Raw genomic sequence first — 8,067 nt, 5'->3', positions numbered from 1 at the left:
GCCCCCCCCCCCCCGTAATTCGATATTTCTCTAAAAGTTCACAAAAATTTGTCAACCTATCGATATTCGATATATCGATTATACTCGATACGATATATGTGTGCCGTAGGTCGGTATTGACGCAGACAGTAATGACTTTCAGTTAATCTATCAAAAAGTCTTAGGAGAGGTGTCAGAGGGTGGCTGGTACTGTAGCCAAAAGTGAATTTGGGTTGGTAAAGAGTGGGGTGGGGGTAAGTATTATCGTACAAGAAAGTGTAAATGATAAAGTCAATTAAAAAGTTTTAACGCCGGCTGAAAATTTTAACCAAGCTTCTATATATATATATATACAACTAGGTTTCAAAAGTCCGTACTTCTCATTCCCAGACGTTATAACTACCAGAACCTACCCTTATCTTCGAAGCGGCACTAGGGGTAGCAGAGGCAGGATCGAGCGATTCGGCACTTGAGGCAGTTTCCTCGAGTTTCCACCACTTGTGTCGAACTTGTTAATAGCTCCGTGGCTGTTGCTGTCGTTTGGTGACCTCTCCCCCCCACCCCACCCCCGTCCCTATTCATCCCACGAACGAACCCTTCGCACGGAACTAACCCTTCCGTCAGCCAGTCCTTTACCGATTATCTTCCAACTTGGACAGCAGTTTAACGCGATTGCCGGAGTTAACTCGCCGAAGCTACCAACCAGTTAGCTTAGCCGGGTGTTAGTTTCAGGTCAAATTTTAACGCCGACAAACTCACCAGCGAGAATCCGTAGTTCGCCACGGTTCCCGTGAATATTCGCCATGAAGAAAAAGAAATATCTTTTTTCTTTATATATGCTACTGGCCCGGCGGTACGAAGTGGGTCTGGGCCTTGAACTTTGCGAATTCCCTATACCTCCCGCGAGTGCGAGCGAGACGGAGCTAGAGGCGTTTACCACGAGTAAGAGAGAGAGGTCGATAGTCTAGAAAGAAAAATAACAGCCTCCACCGACGTCAACGCAATTTGCACCAAAAGCAATATCCGAACGTCGTCGAAGTGAGACTTCTTAAGAAGTACTTTATGAACGAGCGACAAAAACTCGTTGAACGCTGCTTTCACTTTTAAAGAGCTCGTCTTTCGTCGCGGCTCTTCGCTTATTTTTCTTTCATAATACAAATAACCTGACCTTCACACGCATTCAAATTCGTGGTAAGCCCGCGACGTGCGTCTCCAACGAATAATCGCACGTGTCAAGCTACCTGACGTATAACCAGCCTACGCGCTTTTGAATACTTTCACGCGGTCATTCGGTCGGTGGCAGACAGGTGTGTATCTTCCTTTTTCTTTTTCTTCCATAAAGAAGAGAGCCGCCCTCCCGAAGACTGTAGTAAAAGGTCGTGGGAAAATACGGTATTGAAACGAGTGCCGATCCTTTTCACAGTAAACACGCTAAATGCACACACGTAATTTCCTGTGTCATGAGTCACTCGTGTGTGCATACCCAAATACCAGCAATCCTACGTATCATTCGTATACACTATATATTATATATATATATATATATATATATATATCCCGATATCACATACTCTTATTGACCTGTATATTATTTATACATCGTACCCCTATTTACGTATACTTTTGATACAATGTATCGTTTGACTTTCTTCACGCACGTTACATGCGGAACGGGAGTCTTACTCATGTTTCGCGGGACCTCGGACCCTGGCCCACATTTATCAGCGTCAGTTCACAATATTTCCAGGAGACTATCTAATCGGCTGCGTTACGCACGATATCTATAACCGACGCACACTTGGTTCAACTGGTTATTAGTTTTCTTTCTTTTTTCTTTGTATCACAGTTGCATACACTGACCACGGCAGATAGATCGATAACACATTGCCGGGGCAAAGTCAAAAATAAATAAGCGACATCGATAGGGGTTACGGTGATAAATTTTTTTTCTTCTAATTTCTCTCGTATTCTCTGTTGCAGGTAAGAATCGTCGGGAAAAAAGGTCCAGCGAGATTCGGTTTAACGCGACTGTCTATGGAAAAACATCTGGCAAATTATCGCACGCGACTTCAATAGGCATTCCAGGTATTGTTATCACTGGCTATGTATCTACGTACGTGCTGCACGCCGATCGCGGTTCAGCGGAACAGATGGCAATGGGGGATGAAAAAGAGAAAGATAAAGAAAAGAAAGAAACACACAGGGAGATCGTGCGTAAATTCAAGTACACGTTCGTATTAAAAAAAAAAAAAAAATGTAACGCTACCATTGAGGTTATGGTGGTTTCTGTTATTTTTCCTCTCTTCTCTGCTCCGCGTTCCTCCGGGAAGCCGGCTGTGATAAGAGCGCGGTTATCGCAACGAAACGCGATAAGCGACTCCTTCGCGCGTGGTTAGCGGGAATTTAATTATTGTTGACAGCGCAATATTATCGTTCCCTTGTTCATCATCGAGGACGTTGCACGCTCGTCTTTGTTACGGTTGAGTATCCGGTATAGTCGAGTCTTAGGATCCTGAGGGATGCTGCGTCCACGACTCATCTCATTTAACGCATGGTCCAGTGGATACCAGAAATAGATAGCAGAAATAGAGTGAATGAAAAATTGACTTTAGGCGTGTTCGGTAATCGGGTAGAGAACGGTTTTACGGTATATTGAAAAAAATTTTGTATAGTCCCAGTAAAAAGTTAATAACGTTATTTCTTCAGCCTTGGCTAGTTAGAGTTTCGACTGTACACTCTCTGCTGTATGCTTGTTGGACGAGACAGTCCCAACAAGCAAAGTCGGAGTCGCGTATCGTGATTTGGCGTTGAAGCTATGAAAACACGTTGAAAGCTAATTTCCTATGTATTTCCGTTTATCGATCCGTTAACATTAATAACGTATGATAATAAGTACTAGTCTTCTTATGTCTGCGCGCATGACTCCGTTATCAGTGACACTGATAGCAGGCGCGCAGGCACCCAAGTAGAACCGGACGGAAATTCTCCGGGCAATCAACGGTCAGAGTCCCTGACAATGGAGAGGGTGGCGTCAGTGTGCGACTGTGTGTTGTCAGTGATCGAATGACAGCATGTGTCAGGGCTTTGGTGTACAGTCAAAGGGAAATAACACGATGCTAGATAGAAGGGGGAGAGAGCAAGAGCAGCTGGTCCAACTCTTCGTGCTTTACACGATAGTGATAAGTTATTAATCTCGCGACGTCTGGCTGCCGTCCAAACATGCGTACATAGCCGACAGTCAGTGCGCAGACTTAATTATCTGGTTTAAGAAATTCTCCGTACGATTTAATAACGAAGTGGTATTTCCAAAAAAAAAAAAAAAAATGTTATAACAATTCCAGTGGTCACGTAAACTCGTTACCCGTAATTCCTTTAGGCTCGTATTGATTCGCACCGACGTGAATCCCACGCTCGATAGGATCTCGAAGCTCGTTAAGGTGCAGCTTCAGGTAGTAGACGAGAGAGAGAGAGAGAGAGAGAGAGAGAGAGAGAGAGAGAGAGAGAGAGAGATAAAAGTGGCACCGAAGATCTTAGAAAATTAATAGGCAACGAGAAAATCCAGCAGGCAGGGGAATACACGTAGAAAGAGAAACAAGGAAGAACCGGGACTAACGAGGCGATGATGACTCGTATAGGCAAAGAAAGTTAAGACCGGGCAGCGTCGTGAACGTAAAGAACCCGACCATTCCGATGGGTTACGGGACTGCCGTAATTATCCGCTTACGGATTCCGCTTTCGTTTTGCACCTTGCGCGAGTTAATCCCCCCCCTCCCTCCCCCCCTCTCACTCACGTACATTACCTTCGGGAACCGACGGGATACACGAGGAGCAGCTTTTCATCGGCACTCGTGCGTACGTCGCTGGGTGGACGAGGGAGACGAGGAGGTGGCGGACGTGGCGCGGAGGCTGCAATCGGGTTTAATGAAACCAGTCGGATGGGGTTCGTCAAACCGGTTCAGCGGGTTCTACTCCGTTTTGCCGTGATCCTCCTTTTCCTTTTCTTTTCTGATCTTCAGCCTTTATACCACTCTTCCTCTTTCTGCTTCTCCTCTGACTCTCCGTCTCCGTCCCTCTCGCTCAGCGTCTACCCTGACGTCCCCAGTCGATCTGCCGACGGAGTCGATACCGGTCTATGGTGCTAGCAGTACTTGGTCCACGGAGAAAGAGAAGACTAGGACGTTCTACCAGCTCAGCGTCCCTGCTCCGTGTCTCTGTATACCCTACAGTGCATCGGAGCAGACTGTTTCTCTGTCCTTCTTTGTTGCACAGTTTTCGTGACCGTCGCCAATCTCTACCTCTCTCTCCCTCTCTCTCCCTCCGCCATCCTCGTTCCGATTCTCCCAGCTAGGGAGGGCGGGGGTGGGGTGGGGGACCTACGGTTGCATATCTGAACCAAGGATCGTCAGAGCTGCACCACGCGGCCCCCCGGGTATTCTCGGTGTGCGATCCCCTTAACTCGAGACTACACGGAGCTACACCCACGATCGGCTTGAGAATTATGGGGATACACGAGGGATGGTCTCCGCCCCTGTTTGATAGTCTCTCTGCGATATAAACCCACGCACGCCTCGTCCTCCTCACCTGGCCAGTATGGAGCACAGCGGCAGAGTCCTAGTGACCCTATACAGTGACGCCGGGGTCTAAGGATGACTGTGCGCTACGTACGTTCTCTCGAGCAGATATACGTACTCAAGGGTGCGCCACGCCTGACCCACTAGTCTCTCGTGTCACTAACCCAAGACGTTTCATCCGGCACCTAGATCCTTCGTCCGCCCGTCCAAGTGGAATCAGCAAGTTGCAAGGTGGCCTTTCCAAGATCTCCATCCCGACAGTCTCAGCTCCGAGCCGTCCGTTCGTCGGTCGTTCCTGCCGCAAGGCGAGTCTCTAACGAGCGCGCGCTTCCATCCATGCCGGAAATGTGCAGCAGCTCACGCGAGCGGGCGCAGTGCTTTGGAATTGCCGCATGTCGTCGCCATATGGCAGGTTATGAACGGGAGCGACCGGAGTCAGCCTGCGAGACAAGAAGAAGACCGGGTCTGTACCAAGGCTAAGAAGAGCCTCTCCTACGTCCGTGCACTTCTGTTCGCCAACCGCACGTCGTTCTTCCTGCACTTCCCCTCCCGTCCTGCCTCCCCCCCCCCTGCCCCGGCCCTTTCGCTTCCCAGTGCACAGCGAGGCGAGGCCGGATCGTGGGCCGCAGCCCGTGGGCTGACGAGCCGTGAACCGGCTGTGGGCTGTGGCTACGTGGCCGGCATCCCGTTTGGCTACCTCGACTACATGACTCGCTTACCGAGTGCAACAGTCTTCAGGTACCCGCTAGCTTGTGCTCGACTGCTTGCTCGCCTACCTAGACGAAAGGAGAATGACTCATACGGTACCCTCCGTAGTACGGGGGATCATTGGGGTCACTGGGAGATGGAAAAAAAAATCAAAAGTCTTTCGTCTCTTACGGCTACCGTACACACGTTATCAGCCGTAATCTTATCTGACGTCAAATATATTTCTTATCGCTGTATATATATTGACAGAGAGTAATAATAATCATTCTCGATACACCATATATCATTTGTACGCCAATTGGATACATTCGTTACGTCATTTTACTTGCCTTCCCCCACCCCCCCCGGGCTGTTTCTTACCAAATCGAATAATTATCCAGACAACTCTGACGTCAGTCCTCGATCATCTGTATCGGCGTACGCGAAGTCTCGCCGGTCGATACATATACGTGGTGTACACTCGAAATTTCGGAGCATCGAAAGGGAAGACACGACAATCGAGTGACGCTGCGCTCGTACGAGAGTCCGGGGGTCAATTGGTCGTGACGTCATGTTCAGATACAATAAATACCACGGGGACACAGGGCATGGGAGTGCGGTGACACGTGACAGCATCGTGAACCCCATGAGCAGGACACTAGAGGCACCATCCGTATTATCATTCATGTGTCCATTGGTATGACCAACTTAAAATATATATAACAGGTATATAATGGTGATACGTGCTTTTACTAAAATTCTCAAACTACCCGGACATCGTGATCACGTTGCGAGAGTATCTCGTGTACCACGTTATACACTTCTTCGAATACTTGATCACCGGTAAATTCCTTAGTGAAATTTCCGTACGACTGGTCGGGTCACGGAGTTATCCAGCACCGAGGTAGTGCCTGGTTACCCGGTTACCACACACCCTGGATCTCTCGGTCACGTGTTGGGCTCATTTCCGCGTTTACGGGCTTCCGCCGTCAGCTCCGGTCTCTATATACCACATAGTCCTTGTACGCACATATACGTATATCCATAGCGCGGATCTCGTCTTTGCCTCTTCGCCATAAACCCAAAGCCATTAATGGCCGACGGCGTTCGCAGTCCCGGTAATGTTCCCCCCGGTGCGCCAGAGTCGATTGCCACCTTCTGATCCAGTGATCGAATTGCTCGTTCATTCGGCCGGCATGGAAACCCACGTTGATTTGGTCCTTTCGTTGGGTCTGGTTAATCTGTAACAAGTAAAAGGGAGGCTAACGAAAGGAAAGCGATTCCTATGGGACGAGCTGCGTGGAGGAGTGTTGCGGTCGGTTTCGTTTTAAAATGACTGTACGTGCATTTTTTTCTCCCTTTCAGTCTCGAGGTTACTCAAGGCCGGGACTACTCGGGGCCGGCAGTTAGATAGGTTAGGTTTGAACCGGGAGTTATCGCTCGTTAACACGCTAGGACGGTAATGCGCTATTAATTGCCCTGAGCCAGTCCAAGGAGAATATATCGAACTGGTTTGGACATCGTTCGATTCTCCATCTGGTACCGAGGGCTTACCAAGGATCCAGGGATGGCTGTAATTTGTTTTTAAGTCATCCACGGTATCGTCACGTGACCTTCTGGGCGTGGCGTTCTAAAATTGACCCCTCGGTGACCTCTGGCCGTTTCAACCAGCAAAAGGGGAGATCAAAGACTTGCATTCTACGGATTGTGCGTCATGAATAAAGTATGACCAAACTGTCGGATAAATATTTAATACGAATTTGCTGTCGCGCCTTGAGCGACATTGCGGGTCCGTCCTGAGGAGGGAGGATACGTGGCAAAAAGAATTTTTTAACGCTGACCCACATTCACGACGATCGTTCCGCATTTATTCGCATTTTCCTTCTCCTGGCACGGAGTCGCCTCTGGACGTCGTCACTCGTCCGTGGATGATGTACGTGCGTCGCGACGTCCACGTCGGCATGGGGATGATTTATTATGCGTCACCGCATCCACGAGCAGAGACGGTGCCTAGGCAACGATTGAATGGTCAGTGACCGGATGTGACGTGTCCGCCGACCAAGATGGCCGAGGACGATAATTGCAGTGTATGTTTACGAGCGATAAAGCTGCATCCGACGGCTGCGATACACGGATTAAATTCTAGGCGATTTATATAGGGTATAGTTATATAGTTTTCATCTATTTAATTATTAATACGTATATACCGAGTGACTTTCGCGTTACCATGTGATACGGTTATATAAACGAACAACTGTTATTTTTTATCTACGTATATATTTCTGGTCGCTTTCCTTCATCACTATATTCACGTGCGCGATATATACACGCTTCACTTGCGCATTGTTGGGTTCACCCATTATCAAATCTATTGGGCAAACCCCATCCGCGTACTTCTAATCTCTAATCTTGGTCACGTATACACGTAGTCACGAGTAAATGGTCACGAATAGAGGAGCACGTAAGGTCGATACAGGTCGAATATCTAATTCGAAGCATACGACGACCTCGAGTTTTTAATTTTTTATTATTTTCTTTTCATCTCCGTCCCTCCTCTCGGTAGGTCGAGTCGAAGGCCGGTGAATTAACGAAAAGCCTCAAGAACTCGTCATATGGTTCCCATACGTTTCTAATCTTTCTTCTTCCTTCGCTCTTTTCTATGTTACTCGTTTGTGCGCATGCGCGGTACGAAGTTTACGACTTCGTTTCTTTCCTTCACCTCCACTTTCCTCCACGAGGTCTCGCTGGCGTCTAAGCGCACGTTGCCACGGCCAGGATCCCTGCAAACCCCCGGGGCACAGCTGGCTCTTGCCATTGTATCTTTATAGTG

General features: G+C 48.3%; 1 protein-coding gene across 2 annotated transcripts in view; it reads left to right on the top strand.

Annotated features, from left to right (window-relative positions):
* The first annotated feature begins 1,959 nt into the window (after positions 1 to 1,959).
* Positions 1,960 to 8,067, top strand: part of LOC107274361 (lysine-specific demethylase 3A) — a 63,283-nt gene continuing 57,175 nt past the window's right edge. For both annotated transcript variants that reach the window (XM_015753413.2, XM_015753412.2), the window contains exon 1: positions 1,960 to 2,064. The gene's annotated coding sequence lies outside the window, so the exon portion shown is untranslated. The remainder of the gene's footprint in view (positions 2,065 to 8,067) is intronic.

Source organism: Cephus cinctus, unplaced genomic scaffold (genome assembly GCF_000341935.2).
Source record: "Cephus cinctus unplaced genomic scaffold, Ccin1 Ccin1_scaffold2910, whole genome shotgun sequence".
Taxonomy (NCBI): Eukaryota; Metazoa; Arthropoda; class Insecta; order Hymenoptera; family Cephidae; genus Cephus; species Cephus cinctus.
Note: the sequence above shows the minus strand (reverse complement) of the source record. Positions and strands in the feature narration are given on the sequence as shown.